The sequence below is a fragment of the Ailuropoda melanoleuca genome, chromosome 15 (genome assembly GCF_002007445.2).
Source record: "Ailuropoda melanoleuca isolate Jingjing chromosome 15, ASM200744v2, whole genome shotgun sequence".
NCBI classification, from domain to species: domain Eukaryota; kingdom Metazoa; phylum Chordata; class Mammalia; order Carnivora; family Ursidae; genus Ailuropoda; species Ailuropoda melanoleuca.
In genome coordinates, this window is record NC_048232.1 from 60,590,371 (window position 1) to 60,597,337 (window position 6,967).

The 6,967-nt window shown below is 40.6% G+C and overlaps 1 pseudogene; it reads right to left on the reverse strand.

Annotated features, from left to right (window-relative positions):
- Positions 1 to 5,689, reverse strand: part of LOC117796437 — a 29,755-nt pseudogene extending 24,066 nt beyond the window's left edge.
- Between the last annotated feature and the right edge of the window lie 1,278 nt (positions 5,690 to 6,967).

A 6,967-nucleotide genomic window follows, 5' to 3' on the forward strand; every position in this document is an offset into this window, starting at 1 on the left:
ACTTCATCGTCCTCCCTTCTTCCCCAGTCTGGTCCAGCAGCTGGATTTGCATTCCCTCCTTTTCCAAATAGGAGTTTTTGCTGCAGTGATTATATGACTGCTCTGCTGAAGACTACTGGGTGAAAGTTGTGGACCTAAAAGAAACATTGTTCTGACCTCATAGAAGGGACCAGTCATCACCCAGAGATCCTGAACCTTGAGTTTATTGCAATCACTGCATTGGATTTTAAACCGAATCCTTCGAGAGAGGGAGTGAGTGTATTCTGAGTGCGAGAAGATGCACGTAGGTGTTTAGGTCTCTACCTGGACAGGCCATAGTACAAATTGTTGAATATCTCTAAGTTTGTTCTCCACCTCTTCCTCATTATTAGAAGTCCAAAATTTTAGCTGGGTACGCACAACTAGGTATGGCTATGTGATTAAGTTGTGACCAATACGCTGTAAGCAGAGATGATGTATATAACTTTTGAGATGTGTCCTTAAAGGTAAGGAACATCTTTCCTCATTTCTCTGTCCTGTTGATTGGAACTTGAATGTAAGGCCTAGGGCTCCATCCGTGAGGTTGAGGGTCACGTATCCAGTTCACCCACCGTGGTGAGACACACGGCTGGAAGCAACCCGTGTCCCAGATGATTAAGATGCCCCCATTTCAGCCTCTGTAGCTAGCCTTTCATATCAGAGAAGAGCAAACCTATGTCTTATTGAAACCATGATATTTGGGGGTTCCTGCTATTCACAATAGAACCTAGAGCCCAACAGATAGACTGTCTTAAGTGTTTCTTTTTTTCTATAGACCTGAAAAAGATAATAAAATAATAAGAATAAAGGCAGAAAACTATCATCTGATTCTTACTTCTGATTCCCCTGACCTTTGAGGAAATGTGTCACTCATATTCTGAATCTGTGTATAGCAAATGAGTCTGAGAAAAGCAAAGGAGAGAAAATAGGAAGTTGGGTAAAAAAATGAAAGAGAGGTACAGAGGCTGGATGAATGGTTTAGAAGCAGGCCAGAGGGACTCGCCTGCCTGAATGCTGTCCTCACGGTGAGTCCAACGGAAAGATGCCGAGAAATTCAGACCTCCATCCTGACGTGAGCTATGCTAATTTTCCCGATCATCCAGGTCCATCTTTATCCATAAATGATTTTAAAGTGAAATGATGACTTTCATACATTTTTAATTTGGTTCTGAGATAAAGGAAAGAGAAGTGGTATCTGGTGTGAAAGGTGCTCATTGGTGCACACGTGCTCGCCCAGGACCATGGGTCTCGCCCACGCTATTCCTATTTCTATGAGAATCGTGTTGATAAAACTCCAGCCAATACATTCCATCTTTTAGTGAGCCTGCTAGCCTGTGCGATGCTCAGAAACTGTCGTGGGGATAGCACAGCAATTGTTACAGCGAAGAGCGAAGAGCGGGTGGCCCCATCCATACTAGGCTTTCTTAAGCACAGACCCCCTTAGCCAAAGCATTCTGAGAGGCGTATTGTTTAGCCCAGCAATTTGGAAATAGTCGCTGCATAATCAGTGAGTGCTTGGCCGTAAAGTTCTGGAGTTATAGGTAAAGGGACGAGAAGTATAAAATCTTTTTAGAAGAAGTTACCTGAATTCAATCAGAAGTGACTGCAATGACCCCAATGAACCAGCTTCTCATTCTTGCCCACTGCATTCACCACAGTATTTTTGCCCCTAGCAGCAGGGCCGGGGAAGGCCTCATTTAAATCCCTTTTACATTATAATTTTCTGGTAAGTGGAGTAAAGAGCACATGGTCTCAGTCAGCTGCTACACATATGACATGGGTGTAAATTCATTTATTTGAACCTTCATATTAAAGGACTTTCTTGAATTTAAATCATCCGATACCATGTTATGACTTCAATCCAAAACAGACATGCCCTGGAGAGTTAAGAGAGCTTTTCAAAGACAAAGAAGACTTCTAACCTGCTCACAATTAGCCATTACATGCTACTAGGGGCTGTTTAATTGGGACTGCCACTCTCAATTAACCAGCGACAAGTGAATAGAAGAGTAACCAAAATTAGGTACACATGTTACCCGTTACTTCCATTAGGGATTATAATCAAATCGTATATATTTTGTTTTGATTTTTCTGTCTTCCTAACTACAAGAAGGTATATCAATGAAAGTAGTGAGGGGAGGGAGATTAAACCTAACTTTTTCCTTCTAAGTGTCAAAGAACCATTGCACTGAAGCTCCTACAAGTCTTCACCGAGGCTCTTCCAGTGTGATTTCGGCATGTGCCCTGCAGAGGAATTTATCAGAATCCCATCTGCATGCCTCAAAAATAACCAGCTGAGGCTCTCTGTGATTCAAACACAAGGCTCATCCCTTTTTTCTTCCCTGAGCAATAACAGAGGTCATTCAGCCAAGAGACAGAATTCCCCTTTTGCCCACTAAAAAGCAAGAATATTCTTGGGGCGCTTGGGTGGCTCAATCGTTAAGCGTCTGCCTTCGGCTTAGGTCATGATCCCAGGGTCCTGGCATCGAGCCCCACATCGGGCTCCCTGCTCAGGGGGGAGCCTGTTTCTCCTTCTCCCTCTGCCATTCCCCCAGCTTGTGCTCTCTGGCTCCATCAAATAAATAAATAAAATCTTAAAAAAAAAAAAAAGCAAGAGTATTCAGCCTCTCTGCTATAATTCACTAGGTTTCTGATTGGCAGTATTTCACTGGGGAGGTGGAAGGGGAGGGAGGAAGAGGCCTCAGTGACAAAGAGTGAAGAGTATTCCATTCATTGCATTGAGCTGAAGAGATTTTTGGCTTAAATCTGTATTTGGAGCTGGTTAAAAGAGCTATATCCCCCTAGGATGGCACTTTAAATTTTAATTCCCAGGACCAGACAATGTTAAAGTTTATATCTAAGTGTGTATATTTAAATACACATATTTAAATGGACATACACATTTAAATACAAATTATTTTTAAACTTTTGGGTTGTACAAAGCCCTTGATGTAAATTGATCATGAATGAAAGATAAACTTTAAAGAAAATGTGTACAAGAGTGTGACTTGATTACCATTAAATATTAGCCCTGTATCATATTTTATTTGTAGAAGAAAAAATAACCACAAGAGTCCAGACATATTTGGAAATTGTCATTTTTTTCCCCTTTAAATATCATCCAGTTCTTTCTAGACTCTATTAAAATAATTATCTTCCTATGGTTGTATTTCTGGTGGTTCCCCCTAAGGGAATTTGTATGACTTTAAAGTGTTCCTTGGAGCATAGAGATTCGATAATGTGCAGCTGATCCAAAAGTTAAATAACTTTCCATGACGGGCCCTTCTTACACTTACTCAGAGTGCTGAGAATTGAGTCTTCCAACTATGAGCATGGCCAAATCAAGAGCACATGCCTTTTTCAAGCACAGAAACAATTATGTAAATCAGCAGTCTGCAAACTCTTTCTGTACGGGCCAGATAACAAGCATTTTAGGCTTTCCAGGCCATAAGGTCACTGTTACAACTACTACACTCTGATTTTGTACTGCAAGTGGCCATACATGGTGTGTAAACAAATGAATGTGGCTGCGTTTTAATAAAACTTTATTCACAAAACTAGAGTGCGGGCTAGATTTGGCCCTTGGGGTCTATCTATAGCTGATTCCTGTTTTAGCTCTGAAACTTTGATTCTCTCCAATCATTTTTAATCTTCCATCTCATCACTCCAGAAAATAAAAGATTCGGATATTAAGAAATAAGAATTCAGGGATGCCTGGGTGGCTCAGTTGGTTAAGTGTCCACCTTCAGCTCAGGTCATAATCCCGGGGTCCTAGGATTGAGTCCTGCATCAGGCTCCTTGCTCAGCTGGGAGCCTGCTTCTTCCTCTACCTGCCGCTTGCGGGCTTGTGTGCTCTCTCTCTCTCTCTTTGACAAATAAATAAATAAAATATTTTTAAAAATAAAATAATAAAATAAATGTAAAAATTAAAAAAATTTTTTTTAAAAAGAAGAATTCAGGATTGGAGGGAATGATCTAGAATCATTTGAGGAAGCTTGATAAAAATATCGATTGACATGCCTTGCCCCAAAGTTGTTAGTAAATCTTATGTGGGTCCAGAAATGTGAATTTTTTAAAGCTCCCCAGTTGATTCTGATTCAAAGTCAGATTTGTGACTTCTTGGTCTACATAATGGCCCCAGTTTCTCCAATAACTTTCTAATATTAGGGCTATCACCTATTAATCAGGGCAATTAATGCTAGCTGCTACAATTGCAAACCCCAGATCTCAGTGACTTAATCCAGTAAGAATTTATTTCTCTCTCTTATCACCATCCTCTCTCTTAGCTCTATGCCATCTGGAACTCTTAGGAAAAAAAGAAAGAAAGAAAGAAATGGGGGAAGCACACCAGCTCTTAGATGTCCACACGAAAGTGACCCACAAAGCACTTCTGCTCACCATTCATAGGCCAGGACTCTTCACATGGCTCCAGTCTACCTGCAGGGGAGGCCGGGGGAGAAAAAGGAGAGTTAATATTTGGTGAGGCTCACAGCCCTGACACACCTGCCGTATTTTTATCTGACTCATCACCTGTAACTCTAGAATTCCACCTGGGTTGTCCAGATCACACAGAAAACACAGATGCTCAAAAAATACTTGCCCATCAATTAAACTCTAGCAACTCTGGAATAGAAAACATGCAAAATATTATTGACATCTAGCTTTTGGCAAAGGTTTGATTCTTGAAATTCTGGGGTTCATACAAATCAAATTCTTGATTTTTATACATCAAATAAAGTTTTGGGGTTGTCATTTCGTTTTTGTTTTTGTTTTTATTAACTAGAAATTCATTGTGTGGAGCTAGGACTATTGCGATCTCTGGCTTCTAAACTGGATACACACAGGTAGGTGTCCTGGCAAAAGAAAACAGCAATTCATGGCTTCATGAATCATCCTCATATTTGCAGTTAAAAAGGTCGATGTTGGCTCATTTAAGTAATACCATGATAGTCCCTGTCAGAAAGGTCAGAAGTCATACAGAGATCGCTAGCTTGGTCCCAGTAGCCCAGAGCTGGTTTTCAAGACTAGGGGGAAATATCGGAATGGGAGGTATCTGCTGAAATGTTTAGAGACACAGATATTATTTCAAAAGTTATAGCCCTCTTACAGTGGGAAAAAAAAAAAAAGGCCTTCCACTCAAGAAGAAAAAGATAAAAGAATGTTATAGATCTTTAAGCTCTTCTGAGAGAAACAGAGATTTCTACCCAAGTAAAGTAAAATTTCAGCTAAACGCTAGAAAAACTGCCTAAAGATTAAAGAAGGCTGTGGCCTTCCCTCCATAGAAACTGAGCTAACACACGAACCCATCGCCTGAGGAAGGTCTCAGGGTCCAGGGGGAAGAACTAAGGAAGAACTTAGGAACATCACAATTTCTGACCCATGATAACTTACGGCTTAAATCGTCTACACCCATGATCTGCTCATTCAGACTAAAAAGAAGTGCTAATCAGTAGAAGGTATTGTCCTTCCGTGCACAGTCCTCACGATAAACTGTGATCTGAAGTATTGCACAAGAATGTTCTTCTCTGATAGACCTCCGAGAGATAACAAATAAAGTGGCTGTTTAAACCCTGCCTTTTAACCTTTCATCTCAGGGCCTGTATCCGAATCCCTTGTTTATTAACCTGGTAACTCCCTTACCACAGCTTATCTTTCCGCGGCTCGAGTCGCAGTCTTTCTGAAGAACCGGGCGCCTCGCAGGGAGCACAAGCCCTGGCTGAACCGACAGCTGCTATTTGGCGGTCCCGCCATCCCCCGAGGCTCTTGGCTGATGTAAGACTACAGATATGACAAGGCTGTCTGTAATAATTTCAACTGTTGGACTCATTAGCTAAATTCTGAAAAACCCTTCACAATTGTACAAACACATAAAACCCAGCAAATAAACTGCCCTTTTAACTATCATGGGTTCTCTCTGAACCATTCCCCAGGAAATTGTACGTTACACATAACTATTAGCGCGCCCTGGCTCATAGCCAGTGGCGTCCTCTGAATCTTCAGTCCAATACCTTTTAGAGAAAATAAACAAGATTTCTAGAGTATTAAGCCGGGAAGGATATCCTTATTTGTATAGGAAGAGTGGAGGTTTTTGTGAGATATTTTTTCCCCTTTGTTTCTTTCTTAGAATATTTACATGCCTGTAAACTCTCTCTCACAACTACAGAAAGCTTACATAGAAGTTTCATTTCCCATAGAAAACAAGTCAATAACCTTTCCATAGATAAGGATTTGAAAGTAAGCAATTATCTAATAGAAGTGTTTCAATTAAATTGCTAATTAAGACTAATTTAATATGTAGGAATCAGGAGTTTATCATTCATCTATCACAATGCCTAGAACAAGTATATCATAATTACATAGTTTGGAGATATAATTTGTTGACGCACGTGTATCACAAACAAATGCCCTCTCCCCTGATTATAGGATCAACAGGAAGTTTCTGTGATTTTACCACTTACTTGAGGCCATTGGATCTTGAGAGATTATCTAACAGCAGCTTTGCTCTACGAATGAGGGAAAAAATCTTGGAAAAAGGACAAAATCCAGGCTAGATTTCTTCAGTCTGATTGTACCTGGCTCGCTTCCCTCATCCCCCATTTTCCAGCTACACATCACTAGGAGAGGGTGGTTTATCCACGTACGCTTTGGGAAACTGGTGACTAGAAAGATGTTTGAATGAAGGGATTCATAAACACTCCTAAAAAAGCAGGAATTCTTGGCTCCAAAGTGACCCAACTGCTATTCACAAGAACTGACTGACAACTTTTTGCTCATCCGTTGAAATGTAGTTATCTTAAAAATAACATTTTCCACTTGTCCCTAACTCATTCTTGTTAACAGTGACAAATGACTCATCGAGAAATGACTTTTGGCAGCTTCCAATCGCCTGGTTAATTTCTGTAACTGCCTTTTACCGGGTCAAGGAGCAGCCATGTGTAACCCTTTGGAG